The following is a 27,229-nucleotide window of genomic DNA, read 5'->3' on the forward strand; positions in this document are numbered from 1 at the left end:
AGCGTTATCAATTTAAAAAAAAAGGGTTAGTGTAGCTAATTGTTGGCATTAACGTAAATGAATATCACAGGTGAAATTGGAGAAAGTGACGAAATACACTAAAGTTTTTTTATTCAGCCGCGACGTGGCGAGTGGAAACTGCTAATTTTTACCTTTAAGAAAAGTTCTAGACTCTTCTGTACACTTTTCGAATATTGCACTTGTGAAACCATCCCTTTCAATTTATGTGTTCATATCCTCATAGAAATAATAGCCAATGATCGAGTAACGCCCCAGTCGTCATCAACAATGAAACTCGCGCCACGGCATGACAATTTGATAAAATATTTTGGCAATGTTGAACATGCAGGGAAAGGATTTATTGCGACAAGATTGAACTGGATCCGGTAACTTAACTGTTTTACTGGTAAGTCTGTGTCATTTCAGGGGAATGAAGAAACAAAAAAGTGGTCAACAATGAACGCTATCTGCTGGAGTTTAGGCTTAATCCACCGGAGATAGGGTTAAAATTTCAACTATCAAAATAGTACCAAACAGGCAATTGCTTCGTTTAAATGTAGGAGCAGTTTTCACCCGTCATATCTTAATCGGCGATTTTCTAGTTTTATAAGAATCAGAATCCCCTTCAAAACTCGAAGCTGGATCCGTAAGTGTTTATTGGCTACGCTGTAAGAATTTTTTTTTCAAATCTTAGAATATGTCTGGATTCGGGAAACATCCGTTGCCTAACTTCATCATCTTTATACTCAAAGCCAATTAGAGCAGTTGTTAGTTTCAGAGAAAGGAGACGATTTAACGGTTAACAATGACAACAGGCATTTAATTCCAAATTATTTATTTGGCATTATGATCTTAAAAAAAATATGCGTTTCCAACACATTTGATTCTTTTTAGGCCTCATCTTACATCTATAAGAATGAGTTTTCTCGAAGAACTAGCAAGAAAATCAAGGCCCCTATGCTAGATATTGCTGGTATCAGTGCACCTGCTCCTCCATAGCAGTATCCATAAATTGACGCACAGGATCCACGTTTGGGGCAACACCACTCGCTTTTAGCGCTCCCAAATCGTCTACAGCATTGCTGGCCATTTGGACAGCAGCTTACTGCATCAGAGCAACAGGTTGCTCGGGTATACTCGCAACAGTCATCGTAGCAGCAAGTACCAGAGCAGAATGCGCAGACATCGAAGTGTTGCTGCCCCTTTCTTGATACTGTTTTGTTCATGCCATGATTTGGAATTGGTATTCCGGGGAAAATGTTTTTTTCATCTTCTCCTATGTCACAGCATTCGTATGCGTCGTTTGACTTCCCACAGCAGGTTTTCCCTGAAAATAAAAATAAGATCATTGCAGTATCCATAGGTTGTATTTCAGGGCGCAGATCCTGAAAGCGACAAAGTTTTCTTTCAACCGCTAAAGCAAGATTTTCCCTGTAGATTTTTGTTTTTCGTTTCTAAACATTTATTTGGTAGCTATTGATGGCAAAAAAAAAAAAAAATCACAAAGAGACAATGAAAAATCTAATTTTATAGCAGCATTAGAACTTTTATCTTTAAAAAAATGAATATTTCAAACTAAAATAGTTTACACAAATCGATCACTTTCAAAATAAACAGTATTTTTTGAATTATTGCCATCAATTACACTTAAACCTCTTTATGTGTGAAGATATCAAACAATTTTACGAGTATAAAATAACAATGCGACATATATGATGAAGCATCAAAAATTCAAGGGATCGGTGCAACATTGAAAAATTGACGGAGTTTTAAATATTTTTTTTATCTGACTTAGCTACTTTTTGTAAATACATATGTACAACAGCACTAGGGTTATGATTTAATTGTTTTTTTTTTAAACCTTTTATTTAACCCCCAGTGGTTTGCATTTGATAACGTTTTATACCGTGATGGATAAAAAGACTGTTCTTGCAGTCCTGTCCGAAAAAAGAATTCTCTTACCAACTCATTTTAAGTTTAGTGTACTATATGTGCATTGCAGTAGCCAGTAGAAATTAAAAACTTAATATATATATAATCAAATTGAAAAAATGGCTAATAATATGTGTTGATAGTTTTGAAAAAACAGGATTTAAACTTATATGTGTGAGTAAGTGATAACTCAGAGAAAAAAGTTTCTCATCTCTAGTCCTCCGAGGCACTAGACAACGTGGACGTGAAGGATCGGCTGATGATTGCTGCAGTTTCAGTACTACACCGTGGCAAAAAGAACACCAGTTAGAGGTGAAAAATTCTTTAGTTTTTTAACAATTGAAATAAACCCGGGAATGTTGGGAGAAATAACTTGTCACTATGAAAAACACTGGAAATTTAAATGCAAACAAATTCTATCCTATTACTATTTCATATTAATTTTAAAACCTAACTATCTAAGTTTCTCTTCAGACGATATCATTTCTAAAAACTTTTATTTGCCTACAGTAACAAGCTTTTGGTTGAGGGTCAATCCGTTTGAAATCTTCCGCAAAGAATATAACTTGTTGCTTAACATTTTTAATTTTCCGAACATTTTTACCATTTCTTTTAAACAACTAAATGAGTTTAAAAGTATTGAAAGAAATGTTTTTCGATTTATACTTTTTTACGCGTCATTTTAAGTTTGCTTTGTAGACTTTTTTTTTATTTTACCAAAAGTACATTTTACGTAAATGCATCTAACTCAGACAATTTTGCAGCTACCAAGTCAAAATTAAATCCTGCATGATCAGTATGATGCCTTAAAAATGTTTCTATTACTCAATACTACTTAAGTGGTGAAAAAGGTGAAGAAAAATATTTATAACTACAAACTGAAAATTAGCATAAAATAATAGTTTTAAAACTCGAAATTTTTGAAGGAGGGACTCGGCCCACTTTTTTTCCTTGTGTGGATGTAATGTCGGAATACTTGTTGTAGAAATTTTAAGCTTGAAAACTTTGCGTTCTTTTGTATAATTTTTCAAAAATAGCAAAAATCGTGAAAGTGAAATATCACAAAAAGGACTGAGTGAAAAATAATAAAATTAATACAGATAACACTTTTATACGATATTAACCTGTGATAACAATTTGGTGACTACTATTCAACTGGTACCAGAGTTATAGTGCATAAAAATTGGCCAAATATTGCATTATACATAAAAAAAAATAACATTTATTCATGGGAAAAATAAACTTCCTAAATATTTAGTAACAACAAAAGTGTCTGTGATTTAATAAATTAAACTCATAAAATAGAAATCTTCACAAAAAGAAATAACTAAATAAATAAAAAACATGGGCAAGCATTATAAAAAAAATAAATTATGACATAATGAAAAATATGTTTTTTTAAGATCATGTTATTGTTTATGTTATCTGTCCTTCAATGAATTAAATTCAGGCAATAGAAATTTGCACTAAATAAATAAATAAATAAAATAATTGTTCAGTCTCGAATGTGCGAGAGACTTCAATTATTGTGCCAGTTTAGTTGTCTTCAGCAATTTATTTATTATCGTTTGCACTACATCTTAGTTGATAGTCTGCGACGAGAGCTTATCTATTGTTGCTATGGTAAAAAAAAATCTTTTTTATGCGTTTAACCATTTTGTATTCTAGTGTTGTGAGTTACTGTTAATTTAAATTTTGTGTATTTTAAGTTAAAATTGGTCACAGTAGCTGCTATATCCTTTCTAAGTATAAAAATAGCAGAGTTGTGTACAAAGTTTTCCATCAGTATATTTCTCAACTTTATAGAGAAAGAGGGCCCCAAGAAGCGATACAGAAAAGACTGCACTACTGTGATTCACATTACAAATATCAAAAAATTAAAAATTCCGCTTTCGCCATCTCATATTTGTTTCCAAGTTGGTCTCCAATTCGGCGATACATCACACCAAATGATCGTCAGTCTTTGACGCTGTATTATTTTTGCATTGAAATAAGTAATTAATAGCCACACAAAAAACTGAGTAAATAGGCCTTTTAGAACACCCAATTGAAAACAAAAAGAAAGTGCACAACTGAAACGTTCGCAGATCCCACATACGGAATTTTTAACTTCTACAGCTTACCATTTTTGAGTTATGACTTATGAGAGACACATTCGTACATCAAGCTGCAAAAAACAACGCAACAATTAACTTGTTTATACCTGATTGCAGTATTAAAAATTCTTTCAGGGGTGAATGAAATAGAATTTCATACTGAAATTTAAGTAAAAAATTTTATATGAAAACAATAATTTCCTTTACTTTGTATTAAAAAGTGAAACAGCAAAGATCCTTTTTCTCGAAAACATCGGCCAATTCCATCGGCTTTTCGATGTTTTTAGGCCGATGGGCCGATGTTTCCTGCAAGTTAGCATCGGCCGCCGATGCCGATGGCTAAATTGTTGAAGCATCGGTCGTGTCCTATTAAAATGTACGACATTTTAGGAGCTTATGTCTACACCAGAGAAAATTTTGAAAAAAAAAAAAAAACAATTGCTAGAAGAAAAGCCGTTAATTATCAGAGAATCACACGCGTCAAAGACCTGTTTTGACAGAAACAAGAAAGAGAAGAAAATAAAAGAGACGTAAACCTTCAATAAAGAAAATGATACAAAAGAAATCGATGCTATTTGGTACTGTCACACACTTGTGAGAAGATAAGATGAATGACATGAGACTATATCTAAAATTCGGCAAGTGGTATCATAAGGAGTACGTCGGTGTAACAGTCTATGAGAAAGATAATTTTCAGTGCCCTTACGGTTGTTAAATAAAGAATTTTTTTGTTACTTTGAAGAGACTTTCAGCATGATTAATTCATATGCATTACAATTGATCTCAATTATCAATGTTAGAAGGTTATTTTGATTATTTAAGAGTATTAAAGTTCTTAGGTTTTATTATCCTACCTATACCCATAAGACCTAATGACATGGTTTAAAAAAATGTTTTATTTCATGCTTGTTTTCTGCAAAACTGGTGATTTTTGTTAGTTTCTTGTAGGGGGTAATAGATCCGTATGTTTAATTTATATTACAATTTGTTTATTCGGGCATATAGTTTTTATTTTATTTCAATTCTGCCTTAGGTAGGCCTTATTACCCGCACCTACCTTATATTCAAATATAACTTTTTTCACCTAGCCTTCAATGCTTCAAAAAACTTACTGTAAATATTTTACACAAAACAAAACCGCTTACCATCAGGACATGTGGATAAATCTGGACATATTATAGTATTTGCTGCAACCAAACAGGGCACAACAGCAAAAATTAGCAATAACTGCATCTGAAATAAATATATTAGTTAAAATAACAATTGCCACGCGTGCATTATGAAAAGTTAGTATTATAATACAGACGTGTACACACACGTAAGCAATAGCTGAATCATTCTTGTGTGTTATGAATGTAATTACAGCAAAATTTTGGGCAAATTGCTATTAATTAATCATTGAAAAAATTAGCAATTTACCAATCCCCTTATATATAACAGCCGATGATCGATTAATCCGCGTGTTTCAAACATGTAACTCGCACCACGGTATGATAATTTGATAATATGTTTAGGAATGCGTTCGTTGATCAACCGGTAGCCTACCGGTCGGTTGATCACATGACGGCTGTGACATGACAAATAATGACGTCAAATCCAATACTTTAGCATGCGCTGACATCATTAGCTGTCACGTGCTCAACCGACCGGTCGCTACCGGTCAAATTGTCGAACGCAAGCTTGGTAATGTTTAACATGCAGTTATAGGCTTTATTGTGACAAGGTTGAACTCGATCCGGTAACTTCAGTTTTACTGGTAAGACTATGCCATTTCAGGGAATGAAGAAACGGGAAAATTGTCAACAATAACCGCTACCTACTCCAATTTAGGGTCAATCCACTGGAATTAGAGTTACCATTTTAACTATCAAAAAATCACTAAACAGTCACTGGCTTCGTTCAAATGTAGAAGCAATTTTCACCCGTCATACCTTGACGGGCGACTTTCTAGTTTCCAAACTTTATAATGATGAATCATTATAAAGTTGGCAAAGTTTTAAACTTCTTTTCAACTTGTGCAGGGGTCAGCAAACTACGGAGCGCCTCAGAAGAATTGTACTTATGGCTTTTGAGTAGTTAAATAGTTTATTCGTTTTTTTTTTTTTTTTTTTTTTTTTTTTAAGATGTTGAATTATTTGTTCTGTTGCTACGCAAATTAATTGCTTTAGTTTTGTGGTAAATACGTTTCATAAAAAATAACAATTATCTTTTCCCCCTAATATTAATGAAACATGTATTCATGTTTGGCTCTTTCAAACAGCATTTTACTACACCTGTGGAAATTTCGTAAACGTTGCCGATTTTGTTTAAAATAGCGGTACCATGAGATAGTTCAAAAATACGTGAAAAAATAATAATAATAATTTGAATTTTAACCTCTTGAATTCAAATTATATTTTTCGCAATCACGTGTTTGTGTGTGTATGTAGACGTGTGTGTTTATGTGTGTGTAGGCATGTGTGTAGGTCTGTGTGCAGGTATGAGTGTGTGGGTAGTTGCGTGTATGAGTGTCTGTGTGTGTGGGGGGGATGTGTATGTGGGTGTAGGCATATGTGTTTGTGTCTGTGTGCAGGCATGAGTGGTGGGTAGTTTTGTATAGGTGTGTGTGTGTGGGTAGTTGTGTGTGTATGTGTAGATGTGTGTATGTGTGTGTAGGTGTATGTGTGTGTGTGTGTACGTGGGTGTATGAATTCGTGTAAGTACAGGATATTGACGCAACCTGGAGACAGTTTTTGCTAGAGGAGCAGCATCGTGAGGCGGCCGACTGACGGTGGTGCTGCACAGGGAGGCGGGGAGAAAATAAAATCATAGGACATCAAAAGCGGTCAAGTGAGACAATAAGCAATGTCATTGCTCAAAAAAAAAAAAAAAAAAAAAATCTCCTAGACAACGGGAGACCCCTCAATATTTTTAGACTTTTGGATAGCAATATACTGGAAGAATTTTAGCTTCCTATTTCAACTGAAAGAGGGTGCTCAACCCCCTCGCACAAACTTCAACAGTATGGGGAGGGGAGTTAAAAAATACATCGAACTGAAAAAAACAATGCTACATACTGAAACATACACTAGAAATATGCATATACATTGCAATAAAATATTTATGTACGAAAAAACAACTTGGGAAATTAAATATTTCTCAATTTCTGGCATTTTTTATGATACGGCTAATGTTAAATTAAAGGGTCATTGAGCACCGTCTTAAGATTTGAGTAAGAAGCTAAAACTTTTTCAGCATAATACTATTAATAAGTGTAAAAAAAAATAGGGAGTGTCCTGAACTCTAGCTGAAAAAAAAAGTTTTTTTGAACCACCCTATGGTTCCCGGTACAGTGAAACCTGTGTAAGTTGATCACTTGCGGTGCAGTACTTTGCTGGTCAACTTAGACAAGTGGTCAACTTATAAAGGGGGTAATGATTTTTTTTTTTGTCATTTCTTGCAACATGTATTCATTTTTTGACTAATTGACACTTACTCTTTCCGTTCAACTCACTTTCATTGTTTAACATTACGTTGAAACAATAATTTAAAATGTTATTCAAATATTTTTAGAGGTTATTTCTCAGAATGACGTATAATGTGACATGTAAAATTAAAATTTCAGTGAATTGATCAAAAACCAAAAAAAAAAAAAAATCATTGTTTATAAAAAGTTATTTGATATTAATAGTTCCTAAAAATTCATAGCTAATCAAAAATAACAAATTTTTCGCTTTTTTTTTTTCAAATATATTTGATACCTTTATAACCATGATGATCTACTTTTCAATAAAATAACTCCTTATTGAAGTTTGGTTCACTTATTAGACACTAGTTTATGAAATTCCATATGTGTCAGTTAATTTTCTCTGGATTTCTCCCTTTTCAATTAATTTTGATATTTCATACTTTTTATAAATCTCAAGTTCAACTAACTTTCTTTTTGAAGCCATTTTATCTTAAACAATAACACAAAGAGCAACAAGCTGGACACTCATTGTTCTAAAAGGCAGTTGAAAATATTCTATTTCTTTATCCCTTGCACCAGAAATACTGCAATGCAAGTAACTTTACTCCAGTTTCGAACACAAAATATTGCAACTGGAAAAAAATACTTTGTACTTTTCTACTGACACATGTTTTTATTGAACAGAGAGTACAAAAGGTAATCTCAAATAGAACAACAAAAGAAAAATAAGTTTGGAGAATAAAAGGGTTCTTAGTAGTTTTCCAATGTGGTTAAACTTACAAGGAGGTTTAGTTACGCAGCTGTTTCATTTAGTTGGTAAAATGCTGCTCTGGCATCAAAAATATTCTTGGAAAGCTATAAAAAAAATAACAGTAAAATAAAATAATTTGCTAAATTAAGTTTTAAAAAATAAACCAAGTGGTCAACTTACAAAGGGTTTTTTACAATACTCCTAACCAAATTTGGGGTACATTAGTGGTCAAGATAGACAGGTGGTCAAGATAGAAAGGTGGTCAAGTTACAGAGGTTTTCCTTCATTATACAAGATAGGACTAATTCCGTTCCTGACAAAAGTGGTCAACATAGACAGGTGGTCAATTTACAAAGGTAGTCAACTTTACAGGTTTTACTGTATTTTTAAAAACGTGATACCGGAATTAATACCGGTATTAGAAATTTCTCCAAAAAAAAGGATCAAATGCATATAGTTTCGTTGCCATATTTCAAAACTTTGTGCAAAAAGTGCATTATTTATGAAAACTTATTATGAACAAACATAAAAGGAAGGAACAAATGTCAGAATAAAAAATCAACAATAAAAAGATACATAATGTACCTACTGAATTTTCACTAAGCCTGCTCTTCATTTTAGTGCCCAAATTTCCTGAAGTTGAAAAAAATCCTTCATTTTCAAATAATTCGGTCTCTTGCTTGTTGGTTTTGGATAAATAATTTTTGGGCGTGTTTGTGTGTGTGTTTGTATTGTGTTCTTTTTTTTTCTATTTCATTATTATTTTTTATTATTATTGTTATTATTATTTATATATTGTTAGTTGTAATTTCTCTTCGAGAGACAATTCTCTTCAAATATCAACATCAACTTCAATGATTTCCTCTTGATCACGATAGTTTTTTGTTTCCTTTTTATTAATCCCTTAGTTTGAAGTTCCAGATGAATGAAAACGAATTTGATCTTGTTCGTTTCTTTTGTTTGTTATCGTTTTCTTTTCAAAATTTCGTGCCAAATATAAAGTTCGGTACCGAGACAGGACAGCACACTAATATCGATGACAACAAATTGCCACTTGTTATACTAATAAGAAAAAGGTTTTCTCAAAATGTAGTACAGTTGAGAGAATATTTTCAAAAAATATCGTAAACTGTTGCTGCAATTGATGTTTGGAATAAATTATTCATAGCGCAAGTATCACCGTTTCAAGTATATTATTGGTGTTTCATATAAAAAATGGAAATAAAAAAGTTTTGGAAAGGAAGAACAGAACAAAATTGATAAAAATAGCTCTTACTGACTTAATTTTTTTTTAATGAAAAAGGCTTAAAATAAGTGTAAGAATTCGATTCTCGAACACAAAATTCGTTAGCACAACGCTATGTGATAGATTTTAATAACGTTTACACAACCTGCTTTTATCATGGAACATTCAATTGTTTGCTTTTTTTTCCATCTAAAGATTGAATTTAACTCAGCTGTGCAAAAAAAGTAGATCTGAAAATGTATGTAATCTTGTTAGAATAATGAAAATCTCCAGTTTGTTTAGCTTCATTGTAAGAAAAGGGTGTAAGCAGAGCATGACATACGAGAGTAGAATATGTAGTTGCTGATGTACCTCACTCGAAAAGATAAGAAAAGAAAAGTAGTATTTGATCTTCAATAACAATGATTTTTTATGTATTTCTGATAAAACTGGTGGCTTATCAAATTATCTTACACCTGTCCCGAGGCGAAATAACTTATTTAACAGGGTGAGCTCCTTTCTTTCCCGTGGTCCAGCACGTCAATTTGATTAGCCTTCCAGAAACAATATCAGCTGGGTTCCTGTTATTATTATTATTTTTTTGCTGTCATACAACCAGGATACGCTTTTTTTTGCTTTGAATTTAACTTGCTTAACAAAATCTTTCTCTGTTACCCTAAAGTATAGGTATATCTTGAGATGCATATATTTATATACTATGAAATGTGTAGCGTATACATAAATATACAACGGGTAATGGGTCAAAACTTCGCTGCCGAAACTTTGTCGAACAAAACTTAACGGACAAAACTCTACCTGGACAAAACTTCGCGCGGTCAAAACGTCGCCTGGACAAAATTTCGTTTGAACAAAACTTTGTGTGTGCAAAATTTTACACGGACAAAACTCTGTACGAAAAAATTTGTGGATACTTGAAAAATCAAAATAGTTTAGTAATCAAAGAGAATTTCAATTTGTGAACTATAGAATATTAAAATTATTGTAATCTAACCAATAAATTTCTCTTTTCTTCTATCTTTTTTGGAAAAGTAATCAGTAAATTTTAATTTAATCTTAATTAAATGTATACCTTGATATGCTTTATTTCATTAACGAATTAATTAGCTATCAATTCATTCACTATTAAAAATTAGTTGTTTGTATGGTGTTGTAGTGTTGGTGGTTATGTCAGAGGTGGTATATTCACTACATAACTCGGTTTTAGTTTGTTCACTATTTAATACACATATTTCCACGTTCACTCTTCCAGTGACAATCTTGCTCTGACTGCCAGTGCTGATTTTCAGTTAGCCTTGTAGGCGTTCAAGTGTTTGCGCGTTTGGGGTTTCCATAGTTGCGCAATTGGGCTTTCTCTTTTTGCATGAAGTGATCTGATGAATTTATGGGTTTCCCACAGAGTATCCCCCCAGTGACTAAGGGTTGTTGACCCAAAGGAACGATTTTTTTTTTGAGAAACAACACTGGAAGTCATTTCATATTGTTAAAGAAAACATAAAATATATACATATATAAAAATAATTGAAAACGTTAGATTTACATATATATACAAAAAGTTTCACTATTTTTTTTTTTTTTTTTTTTGCAGTGAAAAGAAGATATATTAGGTTATATAAGTTGCTAAGTTTTTTCGAAAATGTACTCGTCTTCCGTATCTGGTGACATATTTTGCAGGTTCATTTGTAGGTGTTTTATTGATTGTTTTTAGTTTAGTAGTTGCTGGAGGTGGAGAATGGACAGTTTCCGGAATTACATGAGCCGGTTTAACGCGGTCAAGAGAAACTGTTGTGCGTCGACCATTGATGTCTATTGTAATTGTTTTCTCCGTTTTGCTCAACACTTTATGTGGACCAGTATATGGTTGATGTAAAGGAGGTTCCACATGATCAACTCTTAGAAAAATATGCGAAGATGATTTTAGCAACGGATGGATGTAATACTGATCTGTGCAATGCGCAGATGTCGCAACAGGATTCAACTGTCTCATTCTGTCACGAAGATCAGTTACGAAATCCGAATCACATGCAGGAGTGACTGTAGGGTCGATTATGTCACAGGGAAGACGTAAGGTTGTGCCGTAAACCAGTTCTGCACAAGAAGATTGCAAATCTTCCTTAATGGCTGTTCGGATACCCAGAAAAATTACGGGTATTAGTTCTGACCATCTGTCAGTATTTTCATGAGCTTTTAAAGCAGACTTTATATGCCAGTGGAAACGTTCGACAAGTCCATTTGCAATTGGATGATAACTAGTTGTTCGGATCTTTTGAGTGCCCAGTAAGTGAGTAAATTCAGGGAACATTGAAGAGCGAAACTGGGGTCCTTGATCAAAAGTTATTATTGATGGATTTCCGAAACAAGAGATCCAAGTGTTGAATATTTCACGGCATACGGTTGGTGCTTTAATGTCAGATATGGGTACTGCTTCTGGCTATCTGGAAAAGCGGTCAGTCATAGTGAGAATGTATGTTTTACCGTCAGATGGTGGCAAGGGACCCACGATATCTACATGAATGTGCGAGAATCTGGCATCAGGAAGAGAAAATGTACTTTGAGGCATTTTGGCGTGCCTCTGTACTTTTGATTTTTGGCATGATTCACAGCACTGCACCCACTGCTTAATTTGGCACTTCATATTAGGCCATACATATCGCGCACAGATGAGCTTGGTTGAAGCTGCGAATCCTGGATGTGCCATGTTATGCAGATGATCAAATATTAGTTTAAAAAAGGAAGCAGGAACGAATGGACGTGGAACACCTGTTGAAGTATCACAAAGTAAATTGCAGTCCGCAGTTTGGCATGGTTTGAGTTCCAATTTTAAAGACGATGTATTGTCTTCGAGAAATTTTTGAGTTTCTGGATCACTTCTCTGTGCATTTGCAAATTCTTTAAAATTTAAATTTGCAGCTTTGGTAATCGACTCAACTTCGATTCGCGAGAATGTATCTGATACCACATTTTCTGAACCCTTCACATGCCGAATGTCTGTGGAGTACTGCGAAATGAAATCTAAATGGCGTAATTGTCTTGGGGAACATTTATTTGGATTTTGTTTAAAAGTATGAGTAAGTGGCTTTTGGTCTGTACATATTACAAAAATTCTGCCCTCAAACATGTGTTTGAATTTTCTAATAGCAGAGTAAATTGCGAACAATCCCCTATTATATCATAGGTTGACCATTTTTGTTGACTTTTGTTTAATTTCATTGAGAAAAAGGCTATTGGTTCCCACAATCCATGCGACAGTTGAGATATGGTTCCGCCTATAGCAACCTCTGAGGCGTCTACATATAAGCTTAATTGAGCTCCTGGAATGGGATGTCTTAGAAGAGTGGCTTTCGCAATTGCGTTTTTCGCATCAATAAAGGCTTGTTCCGCTTCTTCATTCCATTTAAGTTGTTCTGCCGCTTTGCGAGCCTTGGAATGAGATTTCTTTTTATTTGTATGTCCTTCTAAAAGTTGTACTGTAGGAGCAAGTATATGCGCAGCTTTGGGTATAAAACATCGGTAAAAGTTAAACATACCTAAAAATCTACGCAACTGGGTTAAGGTATCTGGTTTTGGAAAATTTTGGATACAATGTACTTTATCGGGTAAAGGTTTTATTCCGTTTACCGAAAGATTGAACACTAAGAAGTCTATAGTTGACACACCAAATATGCACTTTTGTACGTTAATACAGAGACTGTATTCATCTAATTTTGAAAATATGTTTTTCAAATGTTGGTGATGCTCTTCGGGATTTTTAGATGCTATAAGTATCTCATCGACGAAGGCGTAAACTCCTGGTAATCCTCGAGTAATTTCGTCTGTAAAACGTTGAAATGTAGCACTCGCGTTACAGAGGCCGAACTGCATCACTGTACTTTCAAATAGGCCAAAAGGAGTACAAACTGCAGTTTTGTGAATATCGTCCGGATGAATAGGAATTTGGTAGTATGCCTTTATTAAGTCAATTTGACTAAAATTTTTTGTTCCGTGTACACTGTTAAAAAAATTTCCTGAAAATAACGGATAAAGTACCGGCAGCAAAGTTGCCGTAAATATTACGTTTACGTTCAATGACTTTCCGTGATTTAACAGAAGTTCCATTTCTTATTTCTCCGTAGTTGTAGTTTTCCGTTTATAAATTTCCCGTGACTAAACGAAAATTCCATTTCTTATTTTTCCGTTCATTTACGATCTTTCTGTGTTTTGACATAATTTACGTTCCTTATTTTTTCATTGTGATATTTTTTCCATTTCTCACTTTCCCGTATTTAAGTAAAAAGATTTTATTTTCAAAAAATTATTTAAAAAGTTATGTCAAGTATTGAATTTTCATTTCATCAAAAATTTAGTTCTTTAAAATGATATATAATACAGATATAGTTAACTTTCTAAAATTATTACTTTTTTTTATTTGCATTTGTTACTCAAAGATTTTTAAAATTAACAACTGGACAGAGAACTTACCTAACATACCAAGCATCTATTTGCTGACCAAAACTTTTTATATCAACTTCAGATGAGTCAAATTAATCAAATAGTACTAGCAGAAAAATTGATGGATTTGAATAGGACACCAATTATCCCTGCTGATACTGTTCGATATTCCCTTCCTCGTACAGTGTCTGGGGTGGCATGGAAAAACATACATGAAAAATATGATATTTTTATTTGCAGAATATGTCAAATAAAATATTATTAAAAGCAGGTTGACGTTATCATTTAATAATATACCTGATAGAGAGTACCGCATATCTATTGTATTTAAAAAAAGAATCATTGACATGCACGTGAAGAATTTTTGATTCAGAAGCTGCATGCCTGCCCCCCCCCCCCCCCCAACGATATCCCAATTTTTCACTGATTGGAATCGCGACATAGATTTTTAGTACATAATCATCATACTTAAGCATATCAATATCAATCAGTTCGTTTTACCTGAGCTGTTTTTCCAGGAAACTTGCAATAATCTCAAATAAGTTGTTGGATAAGAGCCTAACAAATTGAATTAAGTACTTATTGTTGCCAAAACTTTCATTGTATTTTCAAAGATAATTAAAACACCTTTATTTAGAGATTTAAAATAGTGACTTTCAGTATTCCAAACTGTGAAGCGAAATCCCCTCCCCCCCCCCCCAAAAAAAAAACTAAGTGATTTTTCCTATCTTGCTCGCACACCTCTCCGGTAGATACGGCATTTAGCGTTGATGACTTTGAAGAATGTAATGCGTTAGAGCAATAAAAAATAACTTTATAATAGTTCTATAAATTCTAAATAAGCTAACATCGGAATTCTATCAAATGCAGATTAACAAGAAAAATACACTTGTATATTAACATGTACAAAGATATTCAACAATACTTACATGTGACCACCGGTGCTAAATTTAAGTATCTCCATTGCATCTGGATACAAGTAATCCAATAAATAGCCTTTATTTGAAATTGATAACACGAGATCCTAAAACTATTCTCACCGCTCTAGAACACACAATATGACTAACGAATAGAATTGTTTTAAGTAGTGAGCAAAATATTAAAACCACAAGGATATTCTAATACTGACTCAGTAAAACCCATATCAAATCACCAAGACGATCAAAACACATCTGGCAGTCTAAAAATGGCGCCGACATTTTTCCAAACCTACAAAGCTCAAAAGCGTATAAACAATTTTGACATACGAGTACTATTACTCTCCAGACATGAAATAGCAAGCTATCTATTTTGTCTACAGCAACGGAGTTTTTATTCTAAATATGCTTTTAATTAGCAAAATGTAACAGTGCGAATTATAAGCACTATCAAAAGGGATGTTTATCATGACTTGAAGGCTAATCAGAGCAAAGTACAGCACAGCGGCAACCCTAGAGATGGAAAAATTCTGTTTTCGTTTCTTCTTTTCGAGATGTTTCTGTTATTATAAGGAAAAAATACGTTTTGAAGCATTACGGAAATATTCTGTTAAAATCAGTCAGAAAACCACCTGAATTTTCAGTTTTTTTTTAACAGTGTAATTCAGCTGTAAAATCAGCAACACAAGGGATGGGATATTTATCTTTTACTGTTTGAGAGTTTAGAGATCTAAAATCACCAACTGGTCTCCACTCTAAAGTTCCTTTCTTAGGAACCATGTGGAGTGGCGAAGCGTAGTTGCTTTTCGAAGGTCTTATATGTTCTAGATGCATCATATTTTGAAATACTTGCTTAGCAATTTTAAGACGACCTGGAGCTAACCTTCGAGGTTTTGCTACTACGGGAGGACTTTTTGTTATTATGTGGTGAATAGTATTGTGTTTTACTGTTTGATGTGGATTAGGTAATTTGGTAATAGCGGGAAATTCTCGCAACAATTTATGATATTCTGTATCCCCAGAAAGAGAAATTTGAACCGAATGTAGTTTCGAATCTTTAATTCGGCCTGCTGGTTGCAATTTTGTTTTCATATCTCTCAGACACTTATTGCGGAGATCTGGTACCAATTCAAAATAATGGAGGAAATCTGCTCCAAGAATAGGTGAACTAACATCTGCAATCAGAAAAGTCCATAAAAAGTTTCGTCTTAAATTCAGATTCAGCGATAAGGTTTTCTGACCATAAACATTAATGTTGGAAGAATTTGCTGCCATAAGGGTTTGTTGTGTAGTAGCAAGTTCAAAAGTACTTTCGCACATTACAAACCATAAACTAGGATCTGATCTATGGTACTGGGGTATTTGTACTGCACTTATTTCAGACATGGTGCAAGGTTCAGATTCTTTTGGTTCAGACATTGAATGAATCATATTAATGCATATAAATATAGTACTATAACATAAATGTGTAATTTACACTGTTAATGGGAATTTGGCATGATAATCACAAACTCAACATATACACAACTGAAAAATGCAATGTTAAAAATTATCAAGCCTACTATATTTTTAAAGATAAAACTGCATGAAAACGAACAGTAATCACATGCATGTGAAACATTTTCTTCGACTTTATCATAAGAAAAACACCGAGAGAGCTTAAACTGAAGTTGAGGGAAATAAAGGGGCACCTAAGTGACCTACTTTTCCACGCGAACCAAATGCAAAGCACAGAGAAATGATTTACAGAAATTGCACTTATCTGCGACCTTGAAAACAAAAGTTCCCCACTGTTGCTTTGGCATTGCTGCTCGGTTGGATGACTTTGAAGATGCTGTGCTCGGCTTCACCACACAATTTAATCCATTTCTTTGAGTTTTTGGGCGAAAATGCAGCACAAGGTTAGTTTTGTTGAATTGGGTGTTTAGTCCGAAGGGTCACCATTATGTAGTGTTGCTGGTTATGTCAGAGGTGGTATATTCACTACATAACTCGGTTTCAGTTTGTTCACCGTTTAATACACCTATTTCCACGTTCACTCTTCCAGTGACAATCTTGCTCTGACTGCCAGTGCTGATTCTCAGTTAGCCTTGTGGGCCTTCAAGTGTTTGCGCGATTGGGATTTCTCCTTTTGCATGAACTGATCTGATGAATTTATGGGTTTCCCACAGTGTAATGTGTTGCTGGAAGTTATCAAACAATAATCCCCCCCCCCCCCAAAAAAAACTCCTTCTCACTTGCTTGTTAAGTGTTAATATGGCAAAAATATGGACCAGATTAGTTTTGCACCTGCGAAGTTATGAATACCCAAAGTTTTACCCACGCGTTAAGTTATGAATAGGAGAAGTTTTGTCCAGGTGGAGTTTTGACCGCGCGAAGTTTTGACCTCGAACCATAACAACGCTTAGTATCTTCAGGCAAGTTACATTTTGTGGCTTAGGGTTCAGTGAAATACCTGCAACTGATTTGAAATGAAAAATTATGTCATTAAAAAACCAATTGGAAAGCTTGTGATCTCTGGGGGGGGGGAGGTCGCTCGTATGTTTGGATTTGTTTAGATCGTAACCCCCTTTTAGATAGGATTCCAATTAGGTCCATCATTTTGGGCATCAGGGGGGGGGGGAAATTGACCCCCCCCCTGTATTTTAGTTACATAATTAAAATGAATTTTGATATGTATTTTGTTGTTTTCTTCATAAAATATGTTTACTACAAGCTTTTGAATCTTTGTAAAATTTTTCATTAATTCCTACATTAATACAAATTTATGATAGTCGGGGGAGGTTACCTGGCTATCAAAATGACAAGGAGACCGTCTTGACTCTCGGCGGCCCTGTTTTTTTCTAACCTCTAATCCTGCTACAGAAAGTATTTTCATGACTAAGAGGGGAAAATGTCTTATTAACTCTGTAATTTTATCGTACTTCTAGAAATATCTTCTACTTCCACTTCACACAACTTTTACTTCCACTTTTCTTCTTGTTTTTAGTTTTGGTTTGTGTTTCAGTATCACTGGTAGTCAGCTATTTTGTCATACATGTGAAATGTTTTCAATAACATCATTTTTCTGGCTAATTTGGGTGAGATTGGTTATTGTTATAGCCTGTTTATAGCCACGGTTTTGCCCATAATAGAAAAATTAAAAGGTCTTTTGGTTCGCCTGTATATTTAAAAGTAACGTATGGTGAATTTTCTCGCCAGTTGGCTTGTACCCATGTTACGGTTCCACGTTATGATAATTTCGTATCTCGCCAATTGGCTTGTGCCCATGTTACGGTTCGACGTTATGATGATTTCGTAATTTACTCGTCCATCTTATGATATTTTTGTTCTTAAAATTGGAATAGAAAAAGAACCACATCGAATTTTCAAAAAATCGCTTCGGGGTGCACATCTCCATGTTACAAACTAAATTTGTGCCAAATTTCATGAAAATCGGCCGAACGGTCTAGGCGCTATGCGCGTCACAGACATAAAGACATCCTCCAGACAGAGAGACTTTCAGCTTTATTATTAGCAAAGATGTCTTTAATGTAAGTCTAAAAAAAAGTTAAAGTACCCAAATATCATTTTCTTGCTTATCCCCACTATTAGTTTTAAAAAAAATCTAAGCAAACAAATAATTAGTTACACTTTTGGGGGCTTTATTTTAAAAAAATTGAGTAATTTAAGTTAAAAAAAACATTAAATATTAAATTTTCATGAAAAATTAGTTCACGTAATTATTTTCAAGATTGACCCCAGCAATTGGTGTGATTCCTTCACAACAGTCAATTCCCTCCCAAGAATACAAAATAAAAAAAATCAGCATAAAGTATATAATTAGCAGTTGGAAACCAACACTGTTAAAAAAAAAAACTGAAAATTCAGGTAGTTTTCTGTCTGATTTTAACAGAATATTTCCGTAATGCTTCAAAATGTATTTTTTCCTTACAAAAACGTAAACATCCCGACGAAAACGGAATTTTTCCATTTCTAGGGTTGCCGCTGTGCTGTACTTTGCTCCGATTAGTCTTCAAATCATGATTAACATCACTTATTGATAGTGCTTATTAATCGCAGAGTTACATTTGGCTAATTAAAAGCATATTTAAAATAACAACTCAGATGCTGTAGACAAAATAGATAGCTCGCTATTTCATGTCTGGAGAGTAATATACTCGTATGTCGAAATTGTTTATACGCCTTTGAGCTTTGTAGGTTTGGAAAAATGTTCGCGCCATTTTTAGACTGGCAGATGTGTTTTGATCGCCCTGGTGATTTGATGTGGGTTTTACTGAGTCAGTATTAGAATATTTTTGTGGTTTTAATATTTTGCTAAATACTTTGAACAATTCTATTCGTTAGTCATATTGTGTGCTCTAGCAGTGAGAATAGTTTAAGGATCTCGTGTTATCAATTTAAATTAAAACCTATTGGATTAGCTGTATCCAGATGCATTTAGCACCGCTGGTCATATGTAAGTGTTGTTGATACATGTTAATATACAAATGTATTTTCCTTTTTAATATGCATTTGATAGAATTCCGATGATAGTTTATTTAGAATTTATACAACTATTATAGAGTTATTTTTTATTGCTCTTACGCATTCTTGAAAGTCATTAATACGCTAAATGCCATTTCGTATCTATACCGGAGATTATCGTGGTGTGCGAGCAAGATAGGAAAGATCACTCAGTTTTTTTTCGGGGGGGGGGGATTTGCTTCACAGTTTGGAATACTGAAAGTAACTATTTTAAATCTCTAAATAAAGGTGTATTGTTGATCTTTGATACATACAATGAAAGTTTTGGCAACAATAAGTACTTAATTTAATTTATTAAGATCTTATCCAACAACTTATTTCAGATTATTGCAAGTTTCTTGGAAAAACAGTTCGGGTAAAACGAACTGATTGATATTGATATATGCTTAAGTAATAATGATTATGTACTAAAAATCTATGTTGCGATTCCAATGAGTGAAAAATTTGGATATCATTGGGGGGGGGGGGGGTGTAGCATCTGAACCAAAAATTCTTCACGTGCATGTCAATGATTCTGTTTTTAAACACAATAGATATGCTGTACTCTCTATCAGGTATATTATTATATGATAACGTCAACCTGTTTTTAATAGCATTTTATTTGACATATTCTGCAAATAAAAATATCATATTTTTCATGTATGTTTTTCTATGCCACCCCAGACAATGTACGACGAAGGGAATATCGAACAGTATCAGCAGGGATAATTGGTGTCCTATTCAAATCCATCAATTTTTCTGCTACAGTGAAACCTGTGTAAGTTGACCGCTTGCGGTGCAGTACTTTGGTGGTCAACTTAGACAGGTGGTCAACTTATAGAGGGTACAGGGTAGTACTGAAAACTTTTTTTTTGTCATTTCTTGCCCCATGCATTCATTTTTTAACTAATTGGAATATTTTAAACTCACTTTCATTGTTTAACATTACTTCAAAACAATAAGAAAAAAAGTTATTTAAATATTTTTAGAGATTATTTACCAGAATGACGTGTAAGGTATCATACAAATTTAAAATTTCTGCAAAGCGGTCAAAAAAAATAAAGCCTCATTGCTTATGAAAAACTACTTACTTGAAATTAACAATTCCTAAAAATTCATAACAAGTTAAAAGTGACTCAAATTCTTCATTTGATTTTTTCTTGTACATTTGTAACCATGGTTATCTACTTATCAACAAAATAACTCCTTATTCAAGTTAGGCGCATTACTTAAAATTAGCCCAATGTTTTTCGATGGAAACATAAATATTCCTAGGTTTTTCCTTAAATGTCTATTTGTGTGTGCTTATTTGACGCATAACTGAATAAACTTTTAGTACAATCTAATGCTTTTGCCAAGTGGTCAACTTACAAAGGGTTTTTTACAATACTCCAAACCAAAGCTGGTGTATATTAGTGGTCAAGATAGACAGGTGGTCAATATAGAGAGGTGGTCAAGTTACAGAGGTTTTCATCCGTTATGTAGGATAGGACTAAGTGGTCAACTTAGACAGGTGGTCAACTTACAAAGGTGGTCAACTTTAAAGGTTTTACTGTAGTACTATTTGATCAATTTGACTCATCTGAAGTTGATATAAAAAGTTTTGGTCAGCAAATGGATGCTTGGTATGTTAGGTAAGTTCTCTCTCCAGATGTTAATTTAAAAAATCTTTGAGTAACAAATGCAAATAAAAAAAGTAATAATTTTAGAACAGTTAACTATATCTGTATTATATATCATTTTAAAGAACTTAATTTTTAATGAAACGAAAAGTCGATACTTGACATAACTTTTTAAATATTTTTTGAAAATAAAATCTTTTTACTTAAATACAGGAAAGTGAGAAATGGAAAAAATATCGCAATGAAAAAATAAGGAACGTAAATTCTGTTAAAACACAGAAAGATCGTAAATGAACGGAAAAATAAGAAATGGAATTTTTGTTCAGTCACGAGAAATTTATAAACGGAAAACTACAACTACGGAGAAATAAGAAATGGAACTTCTGTTAAATCACGGAAAGTCATTGAACGTAAACGTAATATTTACGGCAACTTTGCTGCCGGTACTTTCTCCGTTATTTTCAGGAAATTTTTTTAACAGTGAAGAAAAATGTTGCAACATATTTGCGCCTTTAATTTGCCGGAAATTATAACTTGGAATCTATATGAAAGCATAAAATCAGAAAAGGAATTTTGCATCCGGGTTATTCCCTCGCATCTGTTTTTATCGAAAAATATAATAAAATAATGCATGAAAACTGCATGATCATAAGTTGCTTCCTGGGTTGAGAATATTTGTATGCGATTTCAGTTATGCATAACTACTAGAAACCAATTTTAATGAATTCTTCATTTTCTCACTAGTAAAGGAATGACGCTTCAGTGACTTTATAATGCTGAGGGTACAATGCTAATCAAACTTATTTTCGTTTCAGTGGACCAATATTTTTTTCATACAGCCCCTACATATGCAGTCGGTCCCCGATTTAACGAACCTCTATTCAATGAATTTCACGATTTAACAAATTTTTCTTTTTCCTCGACTAAAATAAAGGCAAAAACCCCTATTTACCGAATAGTAAACAACGAATTAACGAAATATTTTTACAGTCGAAAAACATTTTTATTTTTATTTATTTATTTTTTGTTGATTTGAGTTAGGAAATACTGGATTGTTTTCCAAGTATTTTATCCATATTGTCCGAAATAGAAAGACTTTTCTTGAAACCAGCAATGTTTGACGGGCGAGGGGCAACCAACGAATATTGATTTCAATGTAGAAAGCGATATGAAACTCCTATTAAAACTTACTTTTTCAAATGCTTTACATGGCCTGAAAACTGTGAAAACATATCTTATGCAGTAGGCCGCAAATGACACAGTATTTTCTTCTTTTCATAAAGTCGAAAGACAACTATTTCGAGTCAAGTATCAAGGAAATTGATACTTACTCAGTAGTTTAAAACTTCAAATTAACTAGTGTGTAATAAGTCGGGAAATGCTGAATAAAAAGTGTATACATTCAAATTATGGATATTTTTGAGCAGTTGCTAATTAGGGGTTTTAAATAAGGTAAGTGCAGTTTAAAAAAAAAAGTTTTTCACATCCTGATATTACACTGTAACAAATTTCGGAAACGTTTCTAGATATATCGGAAACGTTTCCGAAATAGTAGGAATCCTTCATCCAATAGCGAACTCCTCATTATTCAGAAAGCTTTTTGTTATTTCAAGAAAAGTGATGACGCAACGCTTCGAAACGTATTTCATCCTTCCAACACCAGCGCCAATGAGTCGGGAAATATTTTTTTCTTATCTATGGTTGCTGCAGTCAGCAACTGTTTAGCATTGGAATGCTTGTTATTTCATGTCTAGAGAGTAGCAAAATGTGTTGAAACTAATTTTACGCCTTTGCATTTTGGACTGCCCTTGATTTTTTTAGACGATATACGCAGCTATTAAATTAGTTAATAACCATTTGCTTCTTTACAATTTCCAGTGCTACTATAATTAGATATATATAGCGTGTTCAAGCGTGAATAGTTTCAACACGTTTATACTTAATGAAACGAAACCCTTTGGATTACTTATTCAGTTGTAATGGAGGTACTTAGATTTTCTTCCGCTCATGTTCACTTGTAAGTATTAATGAATATTTTAAAACATGTTGTTATATACATTTATATTTTTGTTGATTTGCATTTGATGAGGCTCCAATCGTAACTGTTTTGGGGTTTATCGAATTACTTTAAAGTTATCCTACATACCTATGTGCGCGGCGTACTATTTGTTGTAACCAACCGAAACTGATTAATTACGCAAAAGAAAAAATATTTATATTTGAGAAGCAATCACATAAAAGTTATTTCGAAATACTTGGATGTACATACATTTTGGTTCAAAAAGAAAAAAAAATCAATTGTTTAATTCATTAAAAATATGGTAATGCAAATGTTTTCTAGTATTGTAATATGCTTCACAAAAAATTGTGCCAGTATTATATATTTTGTTTATTATAATTTATTCATTCATTTAAAAAATATTTATACCATTAGAAAATGACCCAGTTATCTATTAGTAAGCAATAGTTATGCAATTAATTCATGTGCTTATTCATTTTGTAAAATGTGGTTGACAATGAAAAATTCCTTGACATTAGTTTACCTCACCAATTTCTCTGTTGGCACTTTTCGGTACACTTTGTACGTCAGAGAAATTGACTTGAGGTGAACGAATTCCGGAACGCGAAGGGTAGGTAAGTTCTGTCAAATTTTATTCGAAAATAAAAGCTATCAAGTTTGATACAAGATATGTTTTTAAGTTCTGCATTAAAAATACAATATGTTGATAATTTTGTCTTGAAAATATTGAGAGAAAAACTGAGGTTTAAGATTATTTAACAAACAATCACACTTTTGAGAAAGCACCCCCCTCCCCTCCCCTGACGATTTTGTGATTAGGAATGAAACTACTATATTATTTCAGAAATTATCAAAAAATTTTAAATTTGCATATGTTACCATGCATATGTTAACCATGCTATTTGTCATTAGAAATTCAGAAAAAAAAAAAAAAAATCCACGAATGATTCTAAAATTGCTTGTTTCATTGCTCTTATATATGAAAGAATTGAAACTGATATGGTATGCAATACTATAGTAAAGAATCATATTTTAGAAAAAATCACGGAAAAAGGATTCCGAAATTCTCGGAAACGTTTTTGAAAATTGTTTGGAGAATTCCGAAATACTCGGAAACGTTTTCGAAACTTTCATGAACCACAGCTGCACAGAATACTCAGAAACATTTCTGGAAATTACGGAAAGAAGATTCCGAAATACTCAGAAACGTTTCTGAAAGTTACAGAAAGAGTATTCCAAAATACTCAGAAACATTGAAAGAGGATTCCGGAATACTCAGACACGTTTCTGGACATTATAGAAAGAGAATTCCGAAATACTCAGAAACGTTTTTGAAAATTTCATGAACCGCAGCTGCACGATATACTCAGAAACGTTTCCGGATTTTTTTTACAGTGTACGAATAACCCCGATTTAACGTATAAAAGTTTCGTCTCCGATGAATTCGTCAAATCGGGTTCCGGCTGTATCTATACCTATAAAAGGTTTCATGGGATTCCACTCACTTTTATTTTTTTAAACTAAAAAAGCTCAAAATGACTTTTTATAAGAATGATCCATAACAGTAATAATATGAGTAAAAACAGAAAAAAAAATCCTCGATAAATTACAACAAATGTGATGTGGCAAATATGTTCACATTTGGAAACGCATTCCCTTTCGGTTGTAGAATAGTAAATAATCAAGTACCAAAAAAGAAAAGGAAATACTTTTTAATGCAAGATTTAAGGACTCTTAACCATCAAAGGCCCTCCATTAAGTACCTCACTAAGAGTCACGGAAATCAGGACCTGATCTTTAAAAATCTTAAATTTTTAAAGTTGAAACGTAAGATGGCCCTTATTACTTGATTTAATAACCTTGGACTAAAACTTTTTCAGTTACACACACACTAGTAGACTTCGTGCAAAATTTTGTAAAATTATTTGGGTGGGTTCCATTGGACCGCTTGACCTGCAATGCCTCTTTTCAGTATGGTTAAATATATTAACAATAGGGAGAAGTCTATTATCTACCAACTATTATAAGTTGTCCTTTATGGACTTGTATTAATTGCAAAAAATACAGTAAAAACTTCTGCTCTAACTTCGTGTGCAATTTTAGAGAAACACTATAAATACTTTACTTAAACTTAAAAAGTTAAAAAATGCTAATCAGAAAAACTGCATTTGGAAAACAAACTTGTTTAACACCTGTTAAAGCACTAACGTGACAGAAAAAGCTTTTTCCACCAAAATTTTTAATATCAAATTTTTACGAAGCAAAATATTGCTTACTTTTCAAAGATGGCTTCTAAATGGCGCGAAATAATTAAGCTTTTCTGGTAACTGATGCACGTAGAGAATGTTAAATTTCTTATCAAGGATTGATTTTAAAGTTCAGCAAAGAGGAATTATCTCTTACAATGAGATATATCGCGAGTTCGGTATCGTTTTTGGAAGAATTTATTTCAAACACCTACTAATGGAGTAGATAACAGAATTATTTGATTCTATATTTTCATCGTTCATAAACTATAGAATAAAAATAAAGATTCTAGTGCTGGTAATTTTCTCGAACAGATGACACGTTTCTTACTTGAGGCATACATCCATTTAATTTGGTTTTAAACAGGGCAATAGAAAGATGCTTTGATGTTTGATCACTGCGAAAGTATATTGTTTTACTGAAAAAGAACAAAAGAACTACAAGGTTATGCACGAGTAATTATGTAAAATTCCTGGAAACATGTTCTCAAGACAGTGTTCCCAGGTAATTTTTAGAGAAATATTCCCAAAGTTTATATAGTTCCAGGAATTTATGAGAATGTAAGAATGAAGTCTTTCACGGCCGGTGTCAATGATGTTGTGAGATTCCGGGCTGTTATGCCGTGGTCTGAATGTTGTTACCCCAAACGTTTCGACCGCATCTCCAGCGGTCATCTTTAGTGTTTTTGTGGTCGAAGCTTCCAGGAAAGCGACTTCGAAGCAACTGATGCAGATTTCGAAGTGTTGTCGATATTTATGGTGGAAGAGCTAGCTCTCCCTTCGTTTTGGGCTTCGCGCTAAAAGTACTTTTAGTCAACCGGAAACAGCGACGGACGTCCAGCTGCTAGTCTCCAACCAGAGTGAAGAGAGCTCAAGTTTCAGCCAACCAGAAACAAGGACGAACGTTCATCAGCCAATCTTGACCCAAAACGAAGGGAGAGCTATTTCTTCCGCTATAAATATTGACAACACTTCGAAATCTGCACCAGTTGCTAGGAAAGACGCTCCCCTGGAAGCTTCGACCACAAAAATACTGAAGTTGACAGCCGCAGATGGAAAGTCGCTCCCCTGGAAGCTTCGACCACAAAAACACTGAAGATGACAGCCGCAGATGCTGTCGAAACGTTTGGGGTAACAACACTCAGACCACGGCACATCATCGTGGAATCTCACAACATCAATTTATGGGAAATTTTAATTTATGACATTAGTAGTTGAAAAGTATCTTTTATTATATCATGAAGCAAATTTTTGTTAACTAATATACAGATATCTTCATGATTAGACGAAAAAAAATCAAAAATTTCTTAAGTTCATAAGTTAAAATTTAATAAAGGAAAGAAATTATATTAAAAGAAAATATTAAAAAAAAACAATTAGTGATAACTGGAACTTTATTATACAACAAATGAAATCTAGTTGGAACATAAAAAATACCAAGCATAAGGATACATAAAACTGCATTTTTTCACGTATTTTATCCAAAGACTTTCTTCTTCTAATCATCTAAGTGTTTGTCTGAGTACTCTCATCAGGGATAGATCCAGCTTCTGGCTTTCGAGGGGGTCTTTATTGAGAAGGGCTTGGTCAAAGGGCAATATTGTGCTCAAATAGGGGATTTGGGCAGATTTTTTTGAAATAACGGTCTCTAAAATAAAGCTTCAGGCAATATTTGGTCGATTTAAGGGTTGTTATGCCCCCCCCCCCCCCCCCTCTGAATCGACGCCTGCCTTACATCTTATAAACCTCTAACTAGTTACTGTCATTAACATCCACTATACTTTATTCTTCGTCACCATCATAATGCTCTTCTTTTTCTTTTTCAATCTCAGAGGTGATATCAATATCCGTTCCTCATCGATATCACCATGGCTTTTATATTCATTAACATCGTCCCTTCACTTAGTTCAACTGGATCGTCTGTATTACATTTGGTTTGAACTGAAGATGATAGGCTGATATGACTTTTCTTCTGATTTTTCTTTGGTTGATTATTCATAAATTTCCACTTGTATGAAAG

The 27,229-nt window shown here is 33.5% G+C and overlaps 1 long non-coding RNA gene across 1 annotated transcript; it reads right to left on the reverse strand.

Moving 5' to 3' along the window:
* Window positions 1-846: 846 nt before the first annotated feature.
* On the reverse strand, window positions 847-25,284 carry LOC129232257 (uncharacterized). The gene is made up of 3 exons (XR_008581331.1): window positions 25,240-25,284; window positions 5,174-5,261; window positions 847-1,327 (listed from the first exon to the last, which is right to left on the reverse strand). It is a non-coding gene; the product is annotated as an uncharacterized LOC129232257 (long non-coding RNA).
* Window positions 25,285-27,229: the final 1,945 nt, after the last annotated feature.

The sequence above is a fragment of the Uloborus diversus genome, unplaced genomic scaffold (assembly GCF_026930045.1).
Source record: "Uloborus diversus isolate 005 unplaced genomic scaffold, Udiv.v.3.1 scaffold_1123, whole genome shotgun sequence".
Taxonomy (NCBI): Eukaryota; Metazoa; Arthropoda; class Arachnida; order Araneae; family Uloboridae; genus Uloborus; species Uloborus diversus.